Source organism: Schistocerca cancellata, chromosome 2, assembly GCF_023864275.1.
Source record: "Schistocerca cancellata isolate TAMUIC-IGC-003103 chromosome 2, iqSchCanc2.1, whole genome shotgun sequence".
In the NCBI taxonomy this organism is placed as follows: Eukaryota; Metazoa; Arthropoda; class Insecta; order Orthoptera; family Acrididae; genus Schistocerca; species Schistocerca cancellata.
In genome coordinates this window covers 1,044,066,998-1,044,085,112 of record NC_064627.1, presented here as the reverse complement: position 1 = coordinate 1,044,085,112, position 18,115 = coordinate 1,044,066,998, and the positions used below count along the sequence as shown (strand labels likewise).

General features: G+C 45.9%; 1 non-coding gene across 1 annotated transcript; it reads right to left on the bottom strand.

Annotated features, from left to right (window-relative positions):
* Positions 1-5,964: 5,964 nt before the first annotated feature.
* On the bottom strand, positions 5,965-6,042 carry Trnaa-cgc (transfer RNA alanine (anticodon CGC)). The gene has a single exon. It is a non-coding gene; the product is annotated as a tRNA-Ala (tRNA).
* Between the last annotated feature and the right edge of the window lie 12,073 nt (positions 6,043-18,115).

Here is an 18,115-nt window from a genome sequence, read left to right as displayed (position 1 = left end):
GTCTCCTATCTTCCAAACTTCACAGAAGCTCTTCTGCGAACCTTGGTGGAGCACTTACCCGCGAAAGACAAAGGTCCGGAGTTCGAGTCTCGGTCCGGCACACAGTTTTAATGTGCCAGGATGTTTCATATCAGTGCACACTCCGCTGCAGGGTGAAATTCTCATTCTGGAGCCAGCACTAAATTTACTGAAATTGCCATCTGGCGGTTATACCTCTGGAAAACTATGGAGGACTCGACGAAACCATGCAAGGTTGAAACTCCACTATGTTGCTATTAAGCAGATGACTGTAAGGTTTTTGGGCCATCATCAGAGTTGTTAGTCCCCACACGAAAATACACTGACGAGCCAAAATACACTCCTGGAAATGGAAAAAAGAACACATTGACACCGGTGTGTCAGACCCACCATACTTGCTCCGGACACTGCGAGAGGGCTGTATAAGCAATGATCACACGCACGGCACAGCGGACACACCAGGAACCGCGGTGTTGGCCGTCGAATGGCGCTAGCTGCGCAGCATTTGTGCACCGCCGCCGTCAGTGTCAGCCAGTTTGCCGTGGCATACGGAGCTCCATCGCAGTCTTTAACACTGGTAGCATGCCGCGACAGCGTGGACGTGAACCGTATGTGCAGTTGACGGACTTTGAGCGAGGGCGTATAGTGGGCATGCGGGAGGCCGGGTGGACGTACCGCCGAATTGCTCAACACGTGGGGCGTGAGGTCTCCACAGTACATCGATGTTGCCGCCAGTGGTCGGCGGAAGGTGCACGTGCCCGTCGACCTGGGACCGGACCGCAGCGACGCACGGATGCACGCCAAGACCGTAGGATCCTACGCAGTGCCGTAGGGGACCGCACCGCCGCTTCCCAGCAAATTAGGGACACTGTTGCTCCTGGGGTATTTGCGAGGACCATTCGCAACCGTCTCCATGAAGCTGGGCTACGGTCCCGCACACCGTTAGGCCGTCTTCCGCTCACGCCCCAACATCGTTCAGCCCGCCTCCAGTGGTGTCGCGACAGGCGTGAATGGAGGGACGAAAGGAGACGTGTCGTCTTCAGCGATGAGAGTCGCTTCTGCCTCGGTGCCAATGATGGTGTTTGGCGCCGTGCAGGTGAGCGCCACAATCAGGACTGCATACGACCGAGGCACACAGGGCCAACACCCGGCATCATGGTGTGGGGAGCGATCTCCTACACTGGCCGTACACCACTGGTGATCGTCGAGGGGACACTGAATAGTGCACGGTACATCCAAACCGTCATCGAACCCATCGTTCTACCATTCCTAGACCGGCAAGGGAACTTGCTGTTCCAACAGGACAATGCACGTCCGCATGTATCCCGTGCCACCCAACGTGCTCTAGAAGGTGTAAGTCAACTACCCTGGCCAGCAAGATCTCCGGATCTGTCCCCCATTGAGCATGTGTGGGACTGGATGAAGCGTCGTCTCACGCGGTCTGCACGTCCAGCACGAACGCTGGTCCAACTGAGGCGCCAGGTGGAAATGGCATGGCAAGCCGTTCCACAGGACTACATCCAGCATCTCTACGATCGTCTCCATGGGAGAATAGCAGCCTGCATTGCTGCGAAAGGTGGATATACACTGTACTAGTGCCGACATTGTGCATGTTCTGTTGCCTGCGTCTATGTGCCTGTGGTTCTGTCAGTGTGATCATGTGATGTATCTGACCCCAGGAATGTGTCAATAAAGTTTCCCCTTCCTGGGACAATGAATTCACGGTGTTCTTATTTCAATTTCCAGGAGTGTATGATGACTACCGGCAAGTAAAGCAATGCTTTTTTGCTCTTGGTGAATTTCGGTTGGAAAAATGCGGAAATTGTTGTGGGACATCATGGAATATTCCCGCTTCAGCCTTTATAGTTTCACGACGTTCCGATAGATGGCTTCTGTAACGGACGTGTGTTACAATCAGAAGGCTGTCATTGAGTTTCATTTGGCCGAAAACCAGAGCGTTGCAGCTATTCAGAGGCGCTTGCGGAATATCTACAGAGACCTAGCAGTGAACAAAAGCACTGTGAGTCGTTGGGCGAGATGCCCGTCATCATCGCAAGAAAGTCGCGCAAACGTGTCGGATCTCCCGCGCACCGGCTGGCAGCACGCAGCTGTGACTCCTGCCATGTTCGAACGTACGGATCCTCTTTCTAGATGACTGATCACAGTCGAATACCTCGCTGCACAATTGGATGTCTCAGTTGGTAGTACCGACACACTCGTTAACCAATTGGGGAACGTAAAGGTGTGTGTCTGCTGGGTTTCTCGCCGCCAAACAAAGACTCTAAAAAGCAACGGGGGAGCATCAGTGCAGAATTGCTTGGGCGTTAGGGGGCTGATCGTGACAATTTTTTGTCGAAGATCGTCACAGGCGATCAAAGATGAGTTCATCACTTCGAGCCTCGATCTAAACGGCAATCCGTGGTGTGACACCACACTAACTCTCCCCAAACACAAAGTTCAAAGCCACACCCTCAGCAGGTAAAGACGTGGCAACGAGCGTCTGGGACGCTGAAATGGTCATTTTGTTTGATGTCCTCTCTCATGGTCCAACGATCAACTCTGAAGTGAAATGATAATTAAATGGACACCCTAGCTGCAAACAGGCGTTGATGTACTTCATTGGGGACATGTTGAAAATGTGTGCCGCGACCGGGACTCGAACCCGGGATCTCCTGCTTACATGGCAGACGCTCTATCCATCGGAGCCACTGCGGGCACAGAGGATAGTGCGTCTGCAGGGACTTATCCCTTGCACGCTCCCCGTGAGATCCACATTCCCAACATGTCCACACCACTACATTCGTAGTGCGCCTAATAGACGTTTGCCCATCATACTCATTACTCGTGGCTGATTAATCTACCAAGTCTCGTACGAGTTCGGGCGTAGCGTGCGCGTTCGCACAAGAAGGTCAATGGCCGGGAAGCTATATTTTAACTACATATGACGGTAGTATCTGTTCCCGAAAGAACAGTTGCCGTGGAACTCGTACGGGACTTGGTAGATTAATCTGCCACGAGTAATGAGTATGATGGGCAAACGTCTATTAGGCGCACTACGAATGTAGTGGTGTGGACATGTTGGGAATGTGGATCTCACGGGGAGCGTGCAAGGGATAAGTCCCTGCAGACGCACTATCCTCTGTGTCCGCAGTGGCTCAGATGGATAGAGCGTCTGCCATGTAAGCAGGAGATCCCGGGTGCGAGTCCCGGTCGGGGCACACATTTTTCGAAAATGTCCCCAATGAAGTACATCAACGCCTGTTTGCAGCTAGGGTGTCCGTTTAATTATCACTTCATTTCTAGCAAAGCTGCATGGTCATCCACGGTAACTGTTCTTTCGGGAACAGATACTACCGTCATATACAACTCTGAAGTGTATTGTCCTACCGTCAGAACTTGAACGAAAGTCTTCAGCGTGTTCCTCGCCACAAAAGTACAAACTAACTTCTTCTCCATGACAATGCAAGGCGTCCAAGTTTGCACACCCGAGAGGAACTCACGAAACTTCACTGAACTGGTATTCCTGATTGGACAACCCGGATCTCGCAACTTTTTTCCTCCATCTGTTTGGCCCAGTGAAGGATGCACTCGGTGGGGAGCAGTACGTGGATGGCGGGGAGGTCACTGGTGCAGTGAGGCGATGGCTGCGACGTCGACCAGTATATCCGGGAATAATATGTTGTATTGAAATCCTGAATAACACCAAACTACTTTTACAAAAACGTGTTTCATTACTTACTGAACGCTCCTAAATTAGATGATGATGATATTTGATTTGTGGGGCGCTCAACTGCGCGGTTATCAGCACCCCTACAAATTCCCACCCTTTTCTCAGTCCTGTCTCGCCACTTTCATGAATGATGAGGACAACGCAAACACTCAGTCATCTCGAGGCAGGTGAAAATCCCTGACCCCGCTGGGAATCGAACCCGGGACCCCGTGCACTGGAAGCGAGACCACGAGTCGTGTTGTGCCTTTTCGAAGATAACATGATTCGTTGTAGTGATATAAGTATTTGGTGCAATGGGGCAGAAAAAGACACAAAATTACGACACTTGTGTGCACTACGGTCAAAGTCTGACGTCCAGCTAGTTGTGGTCACAACGCTGCCTAGTCACTTCCATGGTAAAATTTTTTACCTCGATTTCTAGAAAACGCCAAAGAAGCTCATTGTATTAGAGCAGCATTTCTTAGTCCTACGTGTAAAAAAGTACTACAACCGTGCAAAATATTAGCAAAACCGGTGGCTCTTTGGGTGTTGCTACACTTGGAAGAGGTTCCAGTGTACGTGTTTCACGCCATCATTGGAAACCTCAGAATTATAAGGGATGAGAGAGCGAAGCAACTCGAAAAGTTGCCTGGCTATCTTATCGTCCATGGCTTGTGAAGACATTGTCAAAGCTTATCAGAAAAATGACCTTACCATGTACATTACGTTATACAATTCTAGTCGTAAGGTCCTCATAGGGGTAGCAAACTACAAATGGTACTATAAAAATGTTCCAGTTGTAGGTGTCATACAGCTCATGTCATCAGCTGGTCAGAAGTATAACTGTGACGGCAAATGCTACCTCGAAAACGTTCTAGATGCAGCACCTTGTCGGCCCCATGAAACTACACCACCAGCTCATAGGTATCCGAACAACCCTAAAAAAAAAATGGTTCAAATGGCTCGGAGCTCTATGGACTCAACTACTGAGGTCGTCAGTCTCCTAACTACTTAAACCTAACTAACCTAAGGACATCACACATATCCATGCCCGAGGCACGATTCGAACCTGCGACCGTAGCGGTCACGCGGCTCCAGACTGAAGCGCCTAGAACCGCACGGCCACACCGGCCGGCGAACGAACAACCATAAGTAATGCGGAATTGATAACTAGATGTCATGGGAGGTAGACCGGCACTGTCAACAGAAGGTGGCGGGTGGTATTGTTTTGTCAGCAGAGAAACATAACAGCAGAATGAATCGGTCAGAGAGCTCAGTGACTTGTGACATTGACTAATCATTGAAGGTAACATGAGTAAAAAATCCATTACGGACACTTCAATGCTTCCAATGTTGGCCACGTTGGCTGTTGGTGATTGATGGTGAAGTCCTTTCTTCGTGTTCTACGCTTCTGATATGAGCGCATATACCCTAGTTGTTTCTGCGCCCTAGAAGAAAACCGAACAAACAAACAAATGCCAAGAAACCACCACAGCTAAACGAAGGCCAGCCACATCTCATGTACTGAAAGAAAGCATTGGGAGGGTGGTTGTAAAAGGTCGCATACAATTATTGGAATCAACTACTCGCAAGTTCTAAAGTTCTACCAGTAGCTTAGATACCACATTGTCTCTGGAAATGGAGTTGAAAAGAATGGGTCAAGCAGCTCCTCATAAACCACTCATTTCTGTAGTCAGTGCTAAGCGACGCTTGTTGTGGCATAAAGAGTGACTCCATTGCACAGTGAATGGTTCAAATGGCTCCAAGCTCTATGGGACTTAACGTCTGAGGTCATCAGTCCCCTAGACTTAGATCTCCTTAAACCCAACTAACCTAAAGACATCACACACATCCATGCCCGAGGTGGGATTCGAACCTGCGACCGTAGCAGCAGCGCCGTTCCGGACTGAAGTGCCTAGAACCGCTCGGCCACAGCGGCCGGCCCACAGTGGATGAATGGAAACGAGTGATTTGGAGTGACGAATGAAGCTACACCCTGCGGCAGTGCAATGGGATGGGCCTGGTTTGGCAAATATCTGGAGAAGTTTACCCGCACTTATGGAGGAGGAGGAGGAGATTAGTGTTTAACGTCCCGTCGACAACGAGGTCATAAGAGACGAAGCACAAGCTCGGATTAGGGAATGATCGGGAAGGAAATCGGCCGCGCCCTTTCAAAGGAACGATCCTGGGAATTGCGTGAAACGATTTAGGGAAATCACGGAAAACCTAAATCGGGATGGCCGGGGACGGATTTGAACCGTCGTCCTCCCGAATGCGAGTCCGCTGTGCTAACCACTGCGCCACCCCGCTCGGCCCTGCAATAATGTGTGGTCCAAGTACGGAGGAGCTGATGTTAGGGTATGGGGGCGCGTTTCGTAGGCGCGGTGTGATCGCTTTATTGCGCTTTACAAATCGGCAGATGCGGAAGTATACAAAAACATTTTACAGCATTGTGGACTGCATACACCCCCTAAAGTAACAGTTCAGAGATGATGATTGTTCATTTCCACAAGACAATACACCCTGTCACAAAGCAAGGCAGTGGGTTGTGAACAATTACATTCCTGAAATGGATTTGCCTGCTTGGAGACATGACCTGAGTTAATGGAACACCTCTAGGATGAGTCAGAACGTACTTCGATTAATGCCCCACCTCTGACACCACTACCCTGTCTGGTTCCGGCTCTTGGCGGAGAATGGGCTCCCGTTCCTCCACAGACATTCACAGACCTCACTGGATGTGTACCCAGGCCAGGAGAGTTCGAACCGTCCTAAAGACGAAAGGTGAACCCACCCAGTATTAATTACGACTGATGGGTGTCCGGAAACTTTTGATCATATAGTGTGTGCGTGAATCGGCTAGATAGCGGATCGACTGCGGCGACGCCCTAAATTATGAGATAAATGAAGTTGGTAATTAACTGGACCTTTCGTAGACGATCGAAAGTTTGCACATTTTGTGAGCTTGCTTTGTTCGTATGACTTGGCAGACAATAATACGAGTGATAGCAATCTCAGACTGTTTCCAGATAATGCCGTTATCTGTGTTGCAAAGACTGGCAGCTTTCTTCAAACATTCAGAAACATGAAATTTTGTACTTGATAAAACACAAAACCATAGCATCCTACGGCTGCCAGTATCACTGAGTCACGACTTGGATCAGTCAACATATACAAACACCTGTGCTTAAAAGTTTGTAAGGATGTGACATCTAATGATCTCACACGTTCCATGTAGATATACCAGTTGGCAGACTTTGATTAACTGGTAGGACACTAGGGAGATGCACTCATTCTACAAAAGACATTGCTTACAAAATACTTGTTGACCCATCCCAGAATAATGCTCAAGTGTATAGGACTGATACAAAACAGGACTAACACGGGATGTCAAAAGTTTACAGACAAGGACAGCGCCGATGATCACAGGTTTGTCTGACCCTTGGGATAGCGTCACTGACCTATTGAGGAACCTGGGTTGGGTAACGCTTGCAGATGACGATTACCCCACGAAAACGTTCTAACACAGTTTCAAGTATCATTATGAGGTGGGGAATCTAGTTATAGATGACAACCCTCTACATATCTCTCCAGTTGTGACCGCGAAAGAAGAATAAACTACTTGACACAAAAGTTTGCTGAAGATCGTACCACGTCAAATTGTAAAATACTCTACTGGAGAAACCAACGATTCGGTCACGGTTACAGTGGTTTTCTTCTGGGCCTAAGTGACTATAAGATTACACTAATTACAGCGCACACGAGGACATGTAAGCAGACATTTCTCTCGCATTCTATATGCGACTGGAGCGGGAAGGGCGCTTACTACACTCCTGGAAATGGAAAAAAGAACACATTGACACCGGTGTGTCAGACCCACCATACTTGCTCCGGACACTGCGAGAGAGCTGTACAAGCAATGATCACACGCACGGCACAGCGGACACACCAGGAACCGCGGTGTTGGCCGTCGAATGGCGCTAGCTGCGCAGCATTTGTGCACCGCCGCCGTCAGTGTCAGCCAGTTTGCCGTGGCATACGGAGCCTCAATCGCAGTCTTTAACACTGGTAGCATGCCGCGACAGCGTGGACGTGAACCGTATGTGCAGTTGACGGACTTGGAGCGAGGGCGTATAGTGGGCATGCGGGAGGCCGGGTGGACGTACCGCCGAATTGCTCAACACGTGGGGCGTGAGGTCTCCACAGTACATCGATGTTGTCGCCAGTGGTCGGCGGAAGGTGCACGTGCCCGTCGACCTGGGACCGGACCGCAGCGACGCACGGATGCACGCCAAGACCGTAGGATCCTACGCAGTGCCGTAGGGGACCGCACCGCCACTTCCCAGCAAATTAGGGACACTGTTGCTCCTGGGCTATCGGCGAGGACCATTCGCAACCGTCTCCATGAAGCTGGGCTACGGTCCCGCACACCGTTAGGCCGTCTTCCGCTCACGCCCCAACATCGTGCAGCCTGCCTCCAGTGGTGTCGCGACAGGCGTGAATGGAGGGACGAATGGAGACGTGTCGTCTTCAGCGATGAGAGTCGCTTCTGCCTTGGTGCCAATGATGGTCGTATGCGTGTTTGGCGCCGTGCAGGTGAGCGCCACAATCAGGACTGCATACGACCGAGGCACACAGGGCCAACACCCGGCATCATGGTGTGGGGAGCGATCTCCTACACTGGCCGTACACCACTGGTGATCGTCGAGGGGACACTGAATAGTGCACGGTACATCCAAACCGTCATCGAACCCATCGTTCTACCATTCCTAGACCGGCAAGGGAACTTGCTGTTCCAACAGGACAATGCACGTCCGCATGTATCCCGTGCCACCCAACGTGCTCTAGAAGGTGTAAGTCAACTACCCTGGCCAGCAAGATCTCCGGATCTGTCCCCCATTGAGCATGTTTGGGACTGGATGTAGCGTCGTCTCACGCGGTCTGCACGTCCAGCACGAACTCTGGTCCAACTGAGGCGCCAGGTGGAAATGGCATGGCAAGCCGTTCCACAGGACTACATCCAGCATCTCTACGATCGTCTCCATGGGAGAATAGCAGCCTGCATTGCTGCGAAAGGTGGATATACACTGTACTAGTGCCGACATTGTGCATGCTCTGTTGCCTGTGTCTATGTGCCTGTGGTTCTGTCAGTGTGATCATGTGATGTATCTGACACCAGGAATGTGTCAATAAAGTTTCCCCTTCCTGGGACAATGAATTCACGGTGTTCTTATTTCAATTTCCAGGAGTGTACATTTACACCTACTATGCAGCTTACAGCGATATGCAGAGCACGTACAGGGCGTGGGGAAAAATACGGAAACACCGCGAGAAATGCATGCTTGAACGTTAAGTGCAGGTGACAGCCAAGCCTGCAGGTTGCGCTGTTGTATTTGACTACCAACGGCACCTGTGCAATGCCCTCATTACGTTGCATGTGTCAGTTGTGGTCAGAACAGCGTTCTGTGTAGTCGTGAGTGCAGTGCATGATGCCGGAGCTAAGTGGATTCGAACGCGAGCAAGCTGCTGGTGCTCATATGGTAGGCGTTTCCGTAACCAAGAGGATTGCGGCGAATAATTAAATTAAAACAGCTTCAAAAGTCACTGCAGAACTGAATGTCGCACTTGCGAAACCTGTCAGCGGCCGGCCGGCGTGGCCGTGCGGTTCTAGGCGCTTCAGTCTGGAACCGCGTGACCGCTACGGTCGCAGGTTCGAATCCTGCCTCGGGCATGGATGTGTGTAATGTCCTTAGATTAGTTAGGTTTAAGTAGTTCTAAGTTCTAGGGGACTGATGACCACAGATGTTAAGTCCCAAAGCGCTCAGAGCCATTTGAACCATTTCAACCAAACCTGTCAGCATCAGAACAACACGAAGAGAGCTCCATAAGCAGGGAATTGTAGGGCGAGCTAAAATTCCGAAACCACATATCAGTGACGCAAATGCCTGTAATAGGATAACGTGGTGCTGAAGCCATAAAACCTGGACTAAGGACCAGTGGAAGAAAGGCATTTGGCTAGACAAGTCTTGTTTCACACTAGTTCCAAATCCTGGACGAGTATGTGTTCCAAGAGTGAAAAGTGGCTGACGTTCGCTGATGATTTAGGCAGCCGTATAGTGTGGTATCCCAAGAACCCCATGGTTACTCATCCAGGTACCATCACTGCCAAGGATTATGAGACCATTTTGGCTGATCAAGTCCATCCTGTGGAAAGATGTTTATTCTGCAGTGGTCGTGCTGTGTTCCAAGGCGACAGGGCCCCTGTTCCCACAGCTCAAATAGTCCAGAACTGCTTCCATGAGAACGAAGATAAATTCACGTATCAGTCACCAGATGTAAATATTATTGTCTCTGTGGTCCACTTTGTAGAGAAGACTGCGTGAGAGCTATCCACCTACATCATCGTTACTTGAACTTGCCACTACTTTGCAAGACTAAAAGATTCCCTTGAAAACCATAAAGGACATGTGTTCATGGATTCCGAAACGACTGGAAGCTGTTTTGAATGACAATGGTTTTTTTGTCGACACCCTGTAGATGTAGATCTACGTACATGAATCTCTCTTGCTCTTCATTCCACCAAAGCGCCGCCCTTACGCAAGGGCAGACACCAAGGTCTAAGATGATACCCGCTCTCTCTTGATCGATAAAGTTTTAATACTACCAACTGCACACGTATTATTCACTCGTTACTTTTTCGCCTGTGGTTGTTGCCACTCTGTCTTCTGAGTGAACTTTGCTTTTGAAACCAAGTCATCAGTATCTTTATGCTATGAGCAATAGAAAACTTGCTACAGCGAGTTGGTCAGTTTCACCCACCGACTATATATATCGTGAAGGAGCAGTTAAGATGTCGAACGCTTTGAAGACATATACATACAAGACGACTACCGGGTGATCATCACATATTATTCTCACTGTTGGCGTTTGTGGAATGAATACTTTCTGAGTTATTAGTTTCCCAAGACAATTATTCCAGACGACTTTACTGAGTGGAAAAATGCGAAACAAGTTAGGACTTTGATCCGTTTCAGAAGTAGCTGAACTTGATTGTTTGAGGAGATCATACGTTTCATTAATATTTACACCGAAAAATCTGGAACAATCTACACAGTTTAGTGACTCGTGTTGATGTGCTAAATCAACAGTTGGTATGACTATTCGCTGCGCCGGCCGGAGTGGCCGATCGGTTCTAGGCGCTACAGTCTGGAACCGCACGACCGCTACGGTCGCTGGTTCGAATCCTGCCTCAGGCATGGAAGTGTTTGATGTCCTTAGGTTAGTTAGATTTAAGTAGTTCTAAGTTCTAGGGGACTGATGACCTCAGATGTTAAGTCCCATAGTGGTCAGAGCCATTTGAACCACTTTTTCTATTCGCTGCACAGAACTGAATATAGTATGTTTTCTCAGAACTGACGACGAGCCCATTTTCGAAAAAAAACAGTTAGAAATTCTTAGAAAAACGTTAGCATTATCTTCTTCTGATTTTGTGTCTAATGGGGTATATGGTTCCACTAGTATCGTGTGCAAAGAGTTCCAATCCTGACTGATGAGTATTAAATGGAAGTCCATTCACTTATACCGGTTGCCCCTCCCAAGAGTCGTTAGGCGAATATTCTGTGATGTTTCGAAAGATGTTGGCAATTTCGTTTTCTCATTGTGTAGTTGATGTCAGATTAAACAAATGCCGCTCATCTCGTCTCTCATACGACACGCAGCGCCGACGGAATGCGTCAGTTTGCGTCCAGTTACAAACAAAACTATTTTTAAAGAGAAATTTTAGATACATATTGGACAAGTCGGTCTCACATTAATCCAGTACGATATCTCTTTTGTATTAACAGGGACAGTAAAACATGAAGAATACTCAGTAGCCCAGCAGCGACAGCAATCCCTGGCGCCCGCTCAATGCTACCCATGCAGCAGTGCTGCTCATTCGCTACTGGAGTACTGATATATGATAAAACTTGGTGTTTTACTGTCCCTGCTAATACATATCGACCATAATGGATTAATACTGGAAAGGTTCTACTGAATAGGCACTTAAAATTCGGTTTTGATAATCATCTTGTTTGTAACCAAACAGACGCTTTCTGTCGACAGTGGGCTCCACAAGACAGATGTGATGAGCAGCATTTGCTTGGGCTGACTCCAGCTGCTAATTGCAAAACTACATTTCAAATATCCGCCGAAACATCAGAGAAAATATGTCTGACGTTATTTACAAGGGACACCTTGTATAAGGAATAGGAGTGGACCCAAAATTGAACCCTGAGGTACTCCCTTCGTAATTACCGCCATTCTCTAAATTTTCTCTCTTTTCAGCATTGTTTGAATTATTCAGCACAACTTTTTTTCATTCTGTTCGTTAAGAGTGATTCAAACTAGTTGCCCATAAAGCCATAAATTGTTTTCTTAAGACAGTAACATGGTCTACACAATCAAACACCTTGGACAACCACAAAAATACCAGTTGGCGGCATGCTGCCACTTCAGGAGTTGTAAACAGGCGAAAGCGAAGCGTAGGCACGCTGGGGCCGTCTCCGTGTGATCCCCCTCCGCCCCCGCACGGAGAGGCTGGCCCGTTACGACAGGCGAGGCGGGCCGTGGAGGCAGAGCGGAAGCGGTGTGTTCGCGTTCCGTGACCGCCCGCGGATTGCCGCAGCGCCTCTGCGTGGGCTGCGCAACGGTGCAGCCGAGGCTGGCAAGGCGAGGCACCTTGCACTTCCACGCTCTTAACGGCGACGCGGCGGAGTCTTTACGCCACGCGTCAGCGACCTCCAATCTCTAGATACGGAAGGCAGTGTCCCGAGTGACTCACTCACTGACTCATCATCACCCGGCCCTAAGGGCTAAGGACAGAAACTTGAAATTTGCAAGTGTTTGTCATATACTGCAGGCGTCGATTAAGAACGGATTTTTTAAAATTCCACCCCTAAGGGAGTGAAATAAGGGATAAAATATTTTTTGAAAGTATGACACCTTTAAGACAATTTTGAAGCTGGACTTAGGAAAAATTGGTAATTCGTTTCTCGGTCAGATGTAATGAAACACATCTCCTGTAGGGATGAAATAGTTGGTGAAAGTTTCTTTGAAAATAAACAATTATTAAAGTACTACTAAAGCATTTTTGAGAGGCACCTGTGAAAGCTGGTGTTTCACTTCTCGCTTAGAAATGAAAAAAAAAATGTGTTTCAATGGTTTTGGAAACTGAACCCCTAATTGGGAGAAACAAAGGAAGAAATGTTTTATGAAAATAGTTCATTTTAAAACAGTTCATTTTAAAAGCTAAATCTATTAAAATTTGAGTTTGGCTTCTCAATTGGAAATTAAAAAAATACTTGTTTCACCGTTTTTGGAACTGCAACCCCTTATGAAATTAAATAAGGGATAAAAGTTCTTATGGAAATATTTCATAATGCAACTATTTTCGAAGCTAAATCTATGAAAATTGTATTTGGCTTCTCTGAGGGAACTAAAAGATACACATGTGACTATTTTTGAAATTCAACCCCTAAGAAGGTGAACCTTTTTTATTGTGAGAGCAGTTTTAAAGTTAGATGTTTGAAAATTGGTGTTTGGCTTCTCAGTTAGAAATGAAAAAATAAATGCTGCACTCTTTCTGGAAATTCAACCCCTAATGTGGTGAAATAAGGGATAAAAGGTTTCTTGAAGAAGCTAGACCTGCGAAAATTGGTATTTGGTTTCTCAGGTCGTAGTAGAGAAATACATATTTCAGTATTTTTGGAATTTTAACCTGTAAGGGGCTGAAATAGTGGGTGAAAGTTTTCTCTGAAAAGAAATCATCACTAAAGAAGTACTAAAGTATTCTTCAAGTTAAATCTATGAAAACTAGTATTTCTTCTTGGGTACAAATAAAAGAAATAAGTCTTTCAGTGTTTTTGGAAATTCAACCGCCTAAGAAAGTGAAATACGGGATGAAAGGTCTTGTGAAATTCTTCATTATGTTTGCCTTTTCAGAGCTAAATCTACGTACATGTGTGTTTGACATCTCTGTTAAAAAATAAAAGTAAAACATTTGTTCCACTGTTTACGGAAATTCAGCTCCAAGGGGGTTAAATAGGAGATAAAAAAATTTTAGAAATTATTTCGTGTCTCTATTAAATAATTTAAGTCTATGAAAACTGATATTTCACATCTCTGTTAGATATAGAGAAACACTTCTTAGGAGATGAAAGTTTCTTTGGAAATATCACCACAAGAACGCAAAAGGCATGAGTAATAAAAACCTTAGACTCCATATACCAGACTGTAGTCCAGTGTCTCCAATCCAGTGTCCACTGGAGAGCTTGACTCCAACTGTACTTTTTCAAGCACATTCGGAAAAGACCATGCTTTACAAGCCTTCATAAGCGTCAAAAATTACGAAGGTGTTGCAACTTGTGAACCAAATCAAATGAAGCTGTTTAACAGTCACCACAACAAATTGACTTTGTCAGAATACCATAGAAAAAGATACGGCTCATTCTACATCTACATCTACATGACTACTCTGGAATTCATATTTAAGTGCTTGGCAGAGAGTTCATCGAACCACAATCATACTAACTCTCTACCATTCCACAGCACGCTGAAAAAACGAACACCTAAACCTTTCTGTTCGAGCTCTGATTTCTCTTCTTTTATTTTGATGATCATTCCTACCTACGTAGGTTGGCTCAACAAAATATTTTCGCATTCGGAAGAGAAAGTTGGTGACTGAAATTACGTAAATAAATCTCGCCGCGACGAAAAACGTCTTTGCTTTAATGACTTCCATCCCAACTCGCGTATCATATCTGCCACACTCTCTCCCCTATTACGTGATAATACAAAACGAGCTGCTCTTTTTTGCACCCTTTCGATGTCCTCCGTCAATCCTACCTGGTAAGGATCCCACAACGCGCAGCAATATTCTAACAGAGGACGAACGAGTGTAGTGTAAGCTGTCTCTTTAGTGGACTTGTTGCATCTTCTAAGTGTCCTGCCAATGAAACGCAACCTTTGGCTCGCCTTCCGCACGATATTATCTATGTGGTCTTTCCAACTGAAGTTGTTCGTAATTTTAACACCCAGGTACTTAGTTGAATTGACAGCCTTGAGAACTGTACTATTTATCGAGTAATAGAATTCCAACGGATTTCTTTTGGAACTCATGTGGATCACCCCACACTTTTCGTTATTTAGCGTCAACTGCCACCTGCCACACCATACAGCAATCTTTTCTAAATCGCTTTGCCACTGATACTGGTCTTCAGATGACCTTACTAGACGGTAAATTACAGCATAATCTGCGAACAACCTAAGAGAACTGCTCAGGTTATCACCCAGGTCATTCAGGAACAGTAGAGGTCCCAGGACGCTTCCCTGGGGAACACCTGATATCACTTCAGTTTTACTCGATGATTTGCCGTCTATTACTACGAACTGCGACCTTCCTGACAGGAAATCACGAATCCAATCGCACAACTGAGACGATACCCCATAGGCCCGCAGCTTGATTAGAAGTCGCTTGCGAGGAACGGTGTCAAAAGCTTTCCGGAAATCTAGAAATACGGAATCAACTTTAGATACCCTGTCGATAGCGGCCATTACTTCGTGCGAATAAAAAGCTAGCTGCGTTGCACAAGAACGATGTTTTCTGAAACCATGCTGATTACGTATCAATAGATCGTTCCCTTCGAGGTGATTCATAATGTTTGAATACAGTATATGTTCCAAAACCCTACGGCAAACCGACGTCAATGATACAGGTCTGTAGTTCGATGGATTACTCCTACTACCCTTCTTAAACACTACAACATTAATTGTTGATTAGACCTAATATATGTTTATAAAATTATTTTTAATGTAATTACTACGTAATCCCGAGCAAAGCAGCGGGCGCTAAGCTAGTCTCAGTAATAACAACACAGGCTCAACTTGAGCACTCGATGTTGCCCATCGGCTCTGCTGTGAAGGTTAGTTTTGCTTGTAGTGAGACGGGTTGGGGTGCTAATAGTCTTAGCTAATTTTGCGTTAGTTTCTGTTGGGTTTGTGAAAGACTTTCTAAAGGTGTCGTGGATACGTTTTTATATCTACGAGTTGAACTACTTGAACAGAAATTAACGAAATGACACTTCTAATCAGCAAGAGCTTGAACGTTATTTTTGATTGTCCTAGTAACGGACGTAAATAATAAATACGATCTATGTGAATATCAGTACACCTTCCTTTTCAAACTTGTTTTTTTTTCTCTCGAATGGAAGCGGGCATGCAATGTGATGAAATTAATACTACTCACTAAATAATAATACGAGTGGTGCTCAATAGATAATGCAACACATTTTTTTCTGAAATCGGGCTGGTATTATTCAAGATTCCAGAACACCATATTATTGCCCATTCCTTTGGCTACAAAACCCAGTTTTTCAACATAATCTCTGTTCAGTGTGTAAGTAGGCTGTTTAGGTTTTCTTATTGGCAACGTTACGTAGCGCTCTATATGAAAATCACTGGCTGTGCTGTGTGCAGTCTGTGGCTAGTTTGCATTGTTGTCTGCCATTGTAGTGTTGGGCAGCGGCAGCTGGATGTGAACAGCGCGTAGCGTTGCGCAGTTGGAGGTGAGCCGTCAGCAGTGGTGGATGTGGGGAGAGAAATGGCGGAGTTTTGAAATTATATATATATTATGACTATTAAGGTAAATACAGTGTTTGTTCTCTATTAAAATCTTTCATTTGCTAACTATACCTATCAGTAGTTAGTGCCTTCAGTAGTTTGAATCTTTTATTTAGCTGGCAGTAGTGGCGCTCGCCGTATTGCAGTAGTTCGAGTAATGAAGATTTTTGTGAGGTAAGTGATTTGTGAAAGGTACAGGTTAATGTTAGTCAGGGCCATTGTTTTGTAGGGATTATTGAAAGTCAGATTGCGTTGCGCTAAAAAATATTGTGTGTCAGTTTAAGCACAGTCCTGTATAAATGTTCAAAAGGAGACGTTTCAAATGTAATGGCCTTACGCCACCTTACTTGTAGCGTCCACATGGTATCAACTTACTGGTCGGCGTGGGAGCCAATCAGTGTCTTCCTGCATCAATAACCTCCCCATCTTCCACGTACAGATTGTGCGGAGTGCATCCTTCATTGGGCCAAACGGATGGAAGTCGGAAGATGCGAGATCTGGTCTGTAGGTTTGATAAGGAAGGACAGTCCAATGAAGCTTTATGAGCTTCTCTCGTCTGCACGGACTTGCGTGAGGCCTTGCGTTGTGGTGGGGAAGGAGAAATTCGGTGCCATCTGTCGATCACCCTGAATGAGTGTATCCACACGTTCCAACTCTGTAGCATTCACAGCTGCGTGAGGCTGGCCAGCACACTGGAGACCGTCCGCAAACTCAGGCAGTGTTGCATCGTACTATGGGGAGTGTGCAGTTTCGCGTCGTTCGTGTCGCTCTTTTCTATTATTATTATTTGCGTAACAACGCATGTATGAAAAGAGCCGCGAAATATCTTTTAGTAATGTTGTGCTATGAATGTCTTTATCATCATTACTTTTTAACAAAACAGAATATATTGAGTTCTTATTGTTCTGTATCTAGCCTTCTATTAAAGGAACATTTTTCGTGACTGTAACTCATTCTAAAAATCAACATATCTTCCCTATTTTATAGTTATTGAAAATGAAATTTACTTTGTTATGAATACTGACGTATGATTGTTCAACAACAAGATTTTGCAGTGGATTTTGTTTCTCGGTAAAACACCATTCAATACCACGACTAGCACAAGAACATGAGACTCTTATTGAAAAAATACGGTTTCACTATAAAGGTTGCCAGATCAGAACCGAGCACAGCAAGATTCCTATTAAATTTTGAAGGTACATTATCTTTTTTGTACTGTTAGTTATATATTATCAGCAGCCCGCGTCAACCTGCAACACATCATAAAATCTGCTGCTCTGCACTGCAAGTCCGGAAGCTAAAAGAAATAATATTATTTCACTACTACTTTCCCGCTTCCTTGCGGTATGATAGATTCTATTTGAGGCAGTTTGAATACGCCGCGGCAGCTGCTCTTTCGTTCGCCGCGCAGCTCGGAACCACAGATAATATTTAAATAACTGAAAAATGTCTCAACAGGATGGGATAATATGCAAGCAAGCTATAACAATTAATAATGCAAGTTTTCATTTAAATAACTCTATTCAAACATTTAAATACGTTAACTGTTACACACCTTTAAAATGCGCACGTAATGGCGTACATCTTTCAGTCTTGACAAAAGAATGCTACGCTAGCGTACAATACAACGTCACATGATATCCTACTCGCTTAACTCCAAGAAGAAGAAGACAGAGAAATTAATGTTCGTCATGTATTATATACTAGTTACATATTCTAATCTTTGTTTGA